Source organism: Mirounga leonina, unplaced genomic scaffold (assembly GCF_011800145.1).
Source record: "Mirounga leonina isolate KUSES-001 unplaced genomic scaffold, KU_Mleo_1.0 Mir_169, whole genome shotgun sequence".
Lineage (NCBI taxonomy): Eukaryota > Metazoa > Chordata > Mammalia > Carnivora > Phocidae > Mirounga > Mirounga leonina.
This window is the reverse complement of record NW_023270431.1, coordinates 13254783-13266895: the sequence shown is the minus strand read 5'-3', so window position 1 is coordinate 13266895 and position 12113 is coordinate 13254783. Positions and strand designations below refer to the sequence as shown.

The following is a 12113-nucleotide window of genomic DNA, read 5'->3' as shown; positions in this document are numbered from 1 at the left end:
TTTTTATTCCATTTTGGTTGTATCCAAAATATATCGCAGACAATAGGATAACTCCTCAATTATCTGTGGCTGTCTCATGCTCTGGTTTTAGGAATGTTCTTTAGTACCTTTGAAAGAATAATGAAGGATTTAGAGGAAATTTCTTCCTGTTATACTAAATTGCTTTGTTTTGATAGAATGCTCACTTAGTCTATAATGTGATTCTAGACTACGAGGTTTAGTGGGTTTTTTTGTTGTTGTAAGCTTGAATACATCAAATTGATGGTATATGTTTAGATATTTTCCCCATAATCCTATGAAAATATATTAATATCACATCATTGAGTCAAAAAGATTTTATTTAATTTTTTTGGTCATAAAATATGGATATTTTATTCAAGCTCTGGGGAATGAAAAGGGGGGAAACACATCCTTCTACACACCATTCTAATTTAGCTGACATTAATTTGAAGATGTTAAAGCAAATATGTATACGTATCTGTATAAATATTTATATACACCCAAAAATCATTAAATGCATCCCAATACTTCTACTTCTGCCTCTTCGTCAATCATTTAATATTGTTTGGCTTAGATTCACAGTTTGTGTTTTAATCCCTTATGTGATTGGTCAAACTGTACATTACATTAGAAGACGTGAGGGAAAAACTTGGTTTTAAAGTTATACCTTAAAAAAAGTTATACTGTGTCACAGTAAATTGTGTGTCACAATTTACATAATTTTTTCATCATTATTTTCAACTTCACACATCTTATAGTTCTCTATGCAGACTATTTCAGCTTCAGGTGCTGTACATATCTACATCTTCTGGATGGGACTGCCCGTGATCCATGATCTTTGGGGTCAGGCATAAACTGTAGCACCTGAGGTGGATTCTGATTTTATCTTTCAGAGCTGAGTTCTGTTGGCAAGGACACTGAGTATTTCAGGCTGTCGGTTGTTTTTTCAGATATTTCTATTTCAGCAGAATTTCCTAGCTTAGTTTTTCTTTAGGAAATGACTCCCCCCCCCCCCCAATAATTTAAGTGCTTCATAAATTTGCTGGCTTGTTGTATATGCCTTTTTCTCAGTTACCTTCGCAATTATTACTGACTGAACTGGGTAGCAAACAGTTGCTCCTAAAGTGGACAGTACCAGTGGATAAGAAGTTTTCCTAAACGTAGAACCTTTTCCAAATTGTACTGTATCCATTATCCCATTTTTCACAAACACATAAACACCCTTGCACCGGCCAATATAAGGACCAGCTGGAGTGCGGATGGATGCAAAGCCCACTTGTAAATGGGCTCTCTTCAACCTATTTAGACTGCAGAGGTGGTGCAGTATATATGGGGAGCTGCTCTGGTTTTACTAGCTGCTTTTTGTATTCTTCTTTAGCTGTATGCACAGTTATAGATGCACATATCAGACCTGCAGAAATGGTTGTCAGCTTTTCCATCCTAATAGCTGCCGTATCTGTAACCTTCTCCGTCTCAGTTCTCATATGGTGGGCAGAGAGGGACAAAACAGTTCAACTCAGTTTTTATTTAAGTTTTGAAAGCTATCCTGTCAAAGTAGACTGGCAGTCAGAAGCTCTGGGTTCCAGGCTTATATCTGAAGCTGGAATAATCATTAGCGAATCTTTTTTTTTTTTTTTAACTGTAAAATAAGTTTAGACTAAGTGAAGATCAAAGATCCTTAAAACTCTAAAAATGTATGTATTCATTTTATAAGTAGTTTTCTTTGGCTTCTTAATCTTTGTGGCTTTGCCTGCTATTGTAGCTCTTGTTTTGAAACTGGGATTTTTTTTTTTTCTTTTTTTTCCCTTCTTTTAAATGAGGGGTAAATACTTCTGCTAGATTATGTCATGCTCATTTGATTAAAAGCTGATGGTGGGGCTATATATTAATATCAGAGTCTGTTTTAGATCCTTCTGGGCAGAGGCATTATATTGCTTTTGAATAGAATGGCATTCTTGCAGAAAACCTGGTATAATCCATTTCCCTTTGAAGAACAGGCCCTTTATAGTTCTCCAGTTTTTTCATTTCCTCTAAATACATTCAATGAAATTTTCATTTCATATTTCAACTGACTTGTATATTTGAATAATGTACCTTGTTAACATGATTCCACAAAATAGCTTTATTGAAGGTTCTTTCATTTAATATATTTTTAGTACTCATTAAAATTTCCCATCATAGTTGTAGCTCATAAGCAATTTATGGCATGTAGTAGGGATTCAAAAAATTGTTTTAGTTGAATTGGCCTCAGTAGAATTACTGAGAAATAAGATGTTCCAAGTATGTGGAACTGAGTCACTTTTTCTCAAACTTTAAAAGTTTTTTTTTTTTTTTTAAAGATTTTATTTATTTGACACAGAGAGAAAGACAGCGAGAGAGGGAACACAAGCAGCAAGGGGAGTGGGAGAGGGAGAAGCAGGCTTCCCACTGAGCAGGGAACCCGATGCGGGGCTCGATCCCAGGACCCCAAGACCATGACCTGAGCCGAAGGCAGGCGCTTAATGACCGAGCCACCCAGGCGCCCCAAACTTTAAAAGTTTTGATTATCATATAAATAGTAGAATTCCTTCTGATAAATAAAACTTATGTTTCTGAATTCTTTTTTTTTTTTTTTTAAAGATTTTATTTGTAAGAGAGAGAGAGCGCGCGCGCACAAGCAGGGGGAGCTGCAGACAGATGGAGAAGCAGGCTCCCCGCTGAGCAGGGAGCCCAATGTGGGACTCAATCCTAGGATCCTGGGATCCTGACCTGAGCTGAAGGCAGACGCTTAACCGACTGAGCCACCCCAGGCAATCCATATTTCTGAATTCTTAAAGGTTGTATGGAATAGAACCGACTGCCTCACTCCCCACCTGGAAGAACAGAGTATCCCCCTTTTGATCACAAAGTATTATCTTGTGCATTGTAAAGCTTCCTAAATGATACATTCTATCAAATTATCCCCGGATAACTCTAAATTTTATATTTTCCTAGCCTTCTTGTGTCCATTTTAAACATTTGAGCCTTTGAATCTTAGATAGCTAGGAGAGCTAAGTAGTTGTACTTAGTAGGATAACATGTTAAGAAAGTGGCTTTTTGGCCATGTGAATCTGTGCTGTTTTGCAAAATCTCTAAAACCAATTTTATTTACTTCAGAGGTCTTTTTTGTATGTTGGTTTCCGATTGGGTTTTATGTAGTTTATATCACATATTATCTTCAGACTAGTGCCATATTGCTACATTGTTTTTTAAAAATAGTTATGAGACAAGCAACTTGAGTCTAGGTTATATATTATTCATAGAATGAAGTATTAACACTGTTTTGTGTCCCATAGATTTTTAAGTTGTGAGATATTTCAAATATATAGAGACATGGAAAGGATAACATTATGAACCCTTTTTTCCACCACCCACCCAGCTTTATCAATCCTAATTTTTCATGTCTTCGTAGTTTTTTAAAAGAGATAACATTTTACAGATATAATGGAAGTATGGTTTCCATTTCTAGTCTAATCATTTTAAAAAGATGTATTACTATTGGGGTTGATTTTTATCTTTTACCTTTATTTTGTTTAAACTGGAATACTTATTCATCCATTTACGCAAGAACCATTTGAGTATATAGTAGGTACTGTGCAACACTGAAAGATTTGAGGAAGAATAATTCCTGTCCTTTTGGGTTAAATAGGCAATTTAGGGATAGGATGAAGTCAGAAGAAAACTCACAAATCACTATAATACAATGATAATGGCAAGTGGCATAAAAACAGCCCAATGATATCTGGAGTTTGAAACTAGAGTGAGATTATCTAACTTGGAAGGTCAGCTGATGCTTTGAGAAAGAAGTGCCATTTGAATTAAAACTCAGTTTGAATTTTGTTTTATAGAGGTTTTTTTTTGGTTTTCATTTATCACTTGGTAAAAGATGAATTCAAATTGTTGTATCTATATATTTCACCTGGTATTGATATCCAATGATCCCGCTTCATAATACTTCAATAATATCTATGAATGGTAGCCTTCCTGTGGCCCTTTAATGAACTAATCAGGTATGTCACTGCCATGGCTGGAGCTGACACTTCTGAAAGATTTTCTTATTGGGGTTATTTAGGCAATGTCATATAGAGGCGACTTCAGTAGCATAGATCTGTTTACTATAGTAATGCCTTAGGAAATTGCTGTTCTTCCCCTTTTGCCTTACCTGAGAAAGTTGGACACAACTTAGTTTTCCCATATCTTAAATTCCATAACCATTATATCCTGACCAATCACTACCTTCTATTTTTGCTTAGGTACTCATCTTTCCTAATGTTTATTTTATAGATATAGTTCATATAATAATCTTTGTACTGCACTGGAATAAAATGGAAAGAATTGCCTAATTTTTATTTGAAAATATTTACAGTGAATTGGGCTTTGAATTCAAGTATTTGAGGATGGGTGTTTAGGTGTATGGCTATAGTTTAGAAATGAAGCAGCCATGCTGATTTCTAAGTAATAAGTTGTTTATATTTCAGATTCAAAATTTATAAATATAGTTTTACTGCTGGCAGGATGCTGGTTGTGATTTCTTGCTTTGATGCTTTTTTGGGACAATTTATTATAAAGTGTTTCATGTATAAAAATTGTCTCAGACAGTATAGTCCCATTTAAATCAGATCTACTATTTTAAGTAACTTGACCTATCTATATCAACATTTACTGAAGCTAAAGAATACCTTATGGATCACAAAATTCACTGTTCATTTTTTCAAATGAGTTATTCAATCACTCATCTAAATTCACTTAACTGTAAAGACCATAATAGAACTCAGGTCTCCTAACTCACTGTGTGTGTTTGTTTTACCACATTGTGGCAAATAATCATGTTTGGCAATTTTGTAAAGAAAAACAAGTTACAGATATCTAAACCAAAAGTTTGATTTTTTTTTTTTTTTGTCCCTGAAGCTTCGCCTTGAATGACTAGATTACTCGATGATCAGGAAGATTTGGTCACATACAGACAGACCTCATTTTGTTATACTTTGGTTTATTGTGTTTCACAAATACGGTGTTTTGTTACAAATTGAAGGTTTGTAACAACTCTGTTGCAAGCAAGTCTGCCATTTTTCCAATAGTGTTTGTTCACTTGGTACCTCTGTGTTACATTTAGGTGATTCTTGCAATATTTCAGTTTTTTTCATTATTATATTATGATCTATGATCATTGCTCTTTGATGTTGTTATTATAACTGTTTTTAGATTACCACAACCTTGCCCATACAAGATGGTGAAATTAATTCATAAATGTGTGTTTTGACTGCTCCATCAACTGTCTGTTTCATTAGTTCTCCCCTTCTCCTTGGGCCTCCCTGTTCCTTGAGACACAACAATATTAAAGTTATGCCAATTAATAACTCTACAAAGCCTTCTAAGTGTTCAAGTGAAAGCAATAGTCCATCGATATGGCAAACTTAGTTGTTTTATTTTGAAATTGCCACAGCTAACCCAACCTTCAGTAACCTCTATCCTGATCGATGAGCAGCCATCAAGGCTGATCCTCCATCAGCAAAAAGATTATAACTCACTGAAAGTTGAGATGATGGTTAGAATTTTTAAGCAACAAGGTTTTTTTAAATTGAAGTATAGTTAACATAGTGTTATATTAGTTTCAAGGCATACGATATGATGCAACAATTCTGTATATTACCCAGTTCTCATCAAGATTAAGTGTAATTTTTTTTTTTTTAAAGAGGGACAGAGGGAGAGGGAGAATCTTAAGCAGGCTGTATGCCCAGTGCAGAGCCCCATGTGGGGCTCAATCTCACAACCCTGGGATTGTGACCTGAGCTGAAATCAAGAGCTTGATGCTTAACTGAGCCCCAGGTGCCCCAAGATACGTGTACTCTTAATCCCCTTTATCTATTTCACCCATCTCCCTGACCCACCTCCCCTGTAGCAACCACCAGTTCTCTTTTTTTTAAGAGTCTATTTTGTTTTTCCTTCATTCCTTTGTTTCTTAAATTCCACATATAGGTGAAATTATATGGTATTTGTCTTTCTCTGACTCATTTCATTTAGCATTACACCCTCTAGGTCCAACCATGTTGTTGCAGATGGAAAGATCTTATCCTTTCTTATGGCTGAGTAATATTCCATTATATGTATATGTATATATACATATATACACCACAAGTACACACACACATATATATTATATATCACTTTCTCTCTCTCCCACTTTATCCATCCATTCATGATAGACATTTGGGGTTACTTCCATATCTTGGTTATTGTAAATAATGCTGCAATAAACACAGGGGTGTATATGTCTTCTCAATTTAGTGTTTTTGTTTTCTTTGGGTAAATCCTCAGGAGTGGAATTACTAGATCATATGGTAATCCAATTTTTAATTTTTGGAGGAAACTCCATATTGTTTTCCTCAGTGGCTATACCAATTTGCATTCTCACCAATAGTACATGAGGATATATACCATTTTTTCCTCTACATCCTTGCCAACACCCATCATTGCTTATCTTTTTTATTCTAGCCATCCTGACAGGTGTAGAGTGATATTGTAATTTTTATTTGCATTTCCCTGATTATTACAGATGTTGAGCATCTTATGTGTCTGTTGGCCATCTGTGTATGTGTCTTTGGAAAAATGTCTATTTAGATCATCTGTCTATTTTTATTTTATTTTTTTAAAGATTTTTTATTTATTTATTTGAAAGAGAGAGACACAGTGAGAGAAGGAACACAAGCAGGGGTAGTGGGAGAGGGAGAAGCAGGCTTCCCACAGAGCAGGGAGCCCGATGCGGGGCTGGATCCCAGGACCCTGGGATCATGACCTGAGCCGAAGGCAGATGCTTAACGACTGAGCCACCCAGGTGCACCTGTCCATTTTTTTTTTTAATCAGAGTATTCTTTTGGTATTAAGTTGTATAAGTTCTTTATATATTTTGAATATTAACTCTTTATCAGATATCATTGGCAACTCTTTTCTCACTTAGTAGGTTGCCTTTTTTGTTTTGCTGATGGTTTCCTTTGCTGTGCAAAAGTTTTTATTTTGGTGTACTCCTAATAGTTTGGTGTAATCCTAATAGTTTAATTTTGTTTCCTTTGTGTGAGAAGACACATCTAGAAAAATATTTCTATGATGTAAAAGAAATTACTGTCTATGTTTTCTAAGAATTCTATGGTTTCAAGTCTCACATTTAGGTTTAGCAATAAAGTATTTTTAAATTAAGGTATGTACTTTTTTTTTTTTTTAAAGACAGTGCTATTGTACACTTCATAGACTATAGTGTAAACATAACTTACGTATGCAGTGGGATATCAAAAAGTTCATTTGCCTCGCTGTATTGCAATACTTGCTTTATTTAGCTGGTCCAGAGTTGAACTCACCATGTCTCCAAGGTATCCTTATAAATATATAAATAATAGCCTATGACACTATGTTATAAAGTGCCTTTTTTTTTTTTTAAAGATTTTTATTTTTTTAAATTTATTCATGAGAGGCAGGGAGAGAGAGAAAGGCAGAGGCAGAGGGAGAAGTGGGCTCCCCGCAGAGCAGGGAGCCCGATGCGGGACTCGATCCCAGGACCCTGGGATCATGACCTGAGCGGAAGGCAGACGCTTAACCGACTGAGCCACCCAAGTGCCCCTATAAAGTGCCTTTTATAGTAAGTGTTCACCCATGAAGAAACATGATCATTTAGAGTATAAAATTATTTGAAACTAATTCAAGTTAATTAATTAGAAATATCACCTCTCTTTATATTTTAACGTAAGGCATAACAACACTTGAGGGGGAAAAAACCCCCAAAACTAGAGTCCTTGAAAAGTCATTAAGCTATCCTTTATTGGAGTAAAAAAAGCAGATGATGTTATGGTATTTTTCCAGATGAAATTTAACTCAATGTTACATACTTTTATTTATACCTGTCTATATTTAATGTAAAAATTAAAATTACTCCCCATTAAAAAAGAGAAGAAACAGAAATAGGATTTATACTTGTACACTAGATTTTGCTAATGAATATTTAGAAAAATCTTTTTAATTGAAATATATGAGTACAAAGATCAGAAGTGTGTGGACTGATACATTTTTATAAATTGAACACACTCATGTAGTCATGAGCCAGATAAAAATTGTTAACATTAACATGATTAACACCCCAGAAAACTTCTAGTTATCATTCCCACTTCTAAAGTTAACCACTGTTCTGACTTCTATCACCATACAGTCTTTTTGTCTATTTTGAACTTTAAAGAAATGGAATCCTGTGTATGTACATTATTGAGTTTGGCTTTTTACTCAATATTATATCTCTAAAACTTATCCATATTGAATGTGCAGCAGTTTATATTGTTGAGGAATATTCCATGTATGAATACAATGTTTACTTATTTGTGGTACTATTGATCCACTTTGTTTCAAGTTTTGGACTATTAAAATAGCACTACTATAAAAATTCTTGTATATGTCTGATGCACAAATGTATATCTCTATCTGATGGATTTATATATTCTAGGAGCAGATTTGATAGCTTATATGGTATTTATGTTCTGATTCCATGGATACTGGCAAATGGTTTCCAAGTTGATTTTACTAGGGTAAACTCCTGCCAGCAGTGGCTAACTTTTAGTCATTCTAGATTTGTACTGGTAGTCTCGCTTAATTTGCGTTTCCCTAATGAGTATGATGTTGAGTAACTTCTGATGTGCTTATTTGTCATCCATCTGTATTTTGTCAAATTGGGCTTTTTGTCTTCATTGGCATATCAGACTTCTTTAAATATCCTGGATACAGATAAGTGTTTTGTAAATACTTCCATTTGGGGGCTTGTCTTTTCATTTCTGTAATAGTGTTTTTTAAAAAGCAGAAGTTTTATGGACTCCTGGGTTGCTCAATTCGTTAAGCATCTGACCCTCTATTTCAGCTCAGGTCGTGATCTCAGGATCATGAGACGAGCCTTGCGTTGCGCTCTGCACTCAGCATGGAGTTGGCCTGGGATTCTCGCTCTCCCTCTCCCCCAACTCTCTCTCTCTTTAAATAAATAAATCTTCATAAAAATGAAAACTTCTGCTTTTTTTTAAGTTCAGTTTATGAATTTTATCTTTTGTCCCTCTTGAGATACTTTTTGAGATCTAAGGCAGTTTTTGCCTATACAAGATGACAAACATTTTTTTCCTATTCTTTTAATATTTGATTTTTAGGTAATCTCTATGCACAACATGGAGCTTGAACTTATAACCCCAAGATCAAGAGTTGCACTCTCTACTGACTGAGCTAGACAGGCACCCCCAAAAACTTGTTCCCTATGTTTTATGAATTTTTCTGGTTGAGATTTTAATTGAGTCTATCATCCACTTGGAGTTAATTTTTTTATATCATTCAAGTAAAAATTGAGATTATTTTTTTTGTGTATAAGTGTTCATTTGTTTTAGTAGTCTCAATTGAGTATTCTTTCCCTATTCAGTTATCTAGGTACTTTTGTCAAAAGTCAATAGACTATATGGGGCGCCTGGGTGGCTCAGTTGGTTAACTGACTGCCTTCAGCTCAGGTCATGATCCTGGAGTCCCAGGATCGAGTCCCACATCAGGCTCACTGCTCTGCAGGGAGTCTGCTCCTCCCTCTGATCCTCCTCCTTCTCACGCTCTCTGTCTCTCATTCTTTCTCTCTCAAATAAATAAAATCTTAAAAAAAAAAAAAGTCAATAGACTATATATATGTGGATATTTTTTGGAAGTGCCTATTCCATTTTGTGTTTGGGTTGTCTGTCTCTCTTTACTTTGTAGAAGTTCTTTATGTTATGGATATGAATCCTTCATTGGACATATGAAAGGAAATATTTTTTTCTCACTTTGTGGCTTAATTTTTTCTCTATCTTAATGGTATCTTTTGATGAACAAATTTTTAATTTTAACAGTCTAACTTTTTAAAATATTTATTTGAGAGAGAGAGAGAGAGAGAGAACACATGCGTTGGGAGAGGCAGAGGGAAAGAATCTCCAGCAGACTCCCTGCTGAACACGGAGCCCAACACGGGGCTTGATCTCACAACCCTGAGATCAGGACCTGAGCCGAAATCAAGAATCTGATGCTCAACTGATTGAGCCACTCAGGCACCCCTAACAGTGTCAAATTTATTTATCCTTGTGTTTAGTGCTTTCTGTAATCTGTTTAAGAAATCTCTGCCTATCCCAAGGTTAAGATGTCCTTTTGTGTTATTTTCCCAAAGCTTTATTTTTACAATTCACATTCATGTTTATAATCCATGTAGAATTCTATGTCATTTAGGCATCAAGATTCATTTTCTCCCACACGAATATCCATTAATGCAAATAGAATCTATTATTTTTTTATTATGTCATGTTAATCACCCTACATTACATCATTAGTTTTTGAGGTAGTGTTCCATGATTCATTGTTTGCGTATAACACCCAGTGTTCCATTCAGTATGTACCCTCTTTAATACCCGTCACCAGGCTAACCCATCCCCCCACCCCCTCTAGAACCCTCAGTTTGTTTCTCAGAGTCCATAGTCTCTCATGGTTCATCTCCCCCTCCGATTTCCCCCCCCTTCATTTCTCCCTTCCTGCTCTTCTTCTTCTTCTTCCTCTTTTTTAAACATATAATGTATTATTTGTTTCAGAGGTACAGGTCTGTGATTCAACAGTCTTACACAATTCACAATTCACAGCACTCACCATAGCACATACCCTCCCCAATGTCTATCACCCAGCCACCCCATCCCTCCCACCCCCCACCACTCCAGCAACCCTCAGTTTGTTTCCTGAGATTAAGAATTCCTCATATCAGTGAGGTCATATGATACATGTCTTTCTCTGACTTATTTCGCTCAGCATAATACCCTCCAGTTCCATCCACGTAATTGCAAATGACAAGATTTCATTCCTTTTGATGGCTGCAAATATTCCTGTGTGTGTGTGTGTGTGTTTGTGTGTGTGTGTATACCACATCTTCTTTATCCATTCATCTGTTGATGGACATCTTGGCTTTTTCCATAGTTTGGCTATTGTGGACATTGCTGCTATAAACATTGGGGTGCACGTACCCCTTCAGATCACTACATTTGTATCTTTGGGGTAAATACCCAGTAGTGCAATTGCTGGGTTGTATGGTAGCTCTATTTTCAACTTTTTGAGGAACCTCCATACTGTTTTCCAGAGTGGCTGCACCAGCTTGCATTCCCACCAACAGTGTAGGAGGGTTCCCCTTTCTCCGCATCCCTGCCAACATCTGTCATTTCCTGACTTGTTAATTTTAGCCATTCTGACTGGTGTGAGGTGGTATCTCATTGACGTTTTGTTTTGGATTTCCCTGATGCCGAGCAATGTTGAGTACCTTTTCATGTGTCTGTTGGCCATTTGGATGTCTTCTTTGGAAAAATGTCTGTTCATGTCTTCTGCCCATTTCTTGATTGGATCATTTGTTCTTTGGGTGTTGAATTTAATAAGTTCTTTATAGATTTTGGATACTAGCCCTTTATCTGATATGTCATTTGCAAATATCTTCTCCCATTCTGTCCGTTGTCTTTTGGTTTTGTTGACTGTTTCTTTTGCTATGCAAAAGCTTCTTATCTTGATGAAGTCCCAATAGTTCATTTTTGCCCTTGCTTCCCTTGCCTTTGGCGATGTTTCTAAGAAGAAGTTGCTGCGGCTGAGGTCAAAGAGGTTGCTGCCTGTGTTCTCCTTTAGGATTTTAATGGACTCCTGTCTCACGTTTAGGTCTTTCAACCATTTTGAGTTTATTTTTGTGTGTGGTGTAAGGAAATGGTCCAGTTTCATTCTTCTGCATATGGCTGTCCGATTTTCCCAACACCATTTGTTGAAGAGACTGTCTTTTCCATTATTAAGACCATCTTTTTTCCAGGTACCTGGGTGGCTCAGTCGGTTAAGCATCTGACTTCGGCTCAGGTCATGATCTCAGGCTCCTGGGATGGAGTAGGGAGCCTGCTTCTCCCTCTCCCTCTGCCCCTCCCCTTGCTCATGCTTTTGTGTGCCCTCTCAATCTTTCTCTTTCTCAAATAATATCTTTTTTAAAAAAGGCCATCCTTTTCTAACTTGAATGTACTTATACATCTGTCATGAATCAGGTAGACACTATGTCTGTGGGTCATTCT

At 36.1% G+C, this 12113-nt stretch overlaps 1 pseudogene; it reads right to left on the bottom strand.

The window, feature by feature from the left end:
• Positions 1-782: 782 nt before the first annotated feature.
• On the bottom strand, positions 783-1484 carry LOC118017301 (annotated as a pseudogene).
• Between the last annotated feature and the right edge of the window lie 10629 nt (positions 1485-12113).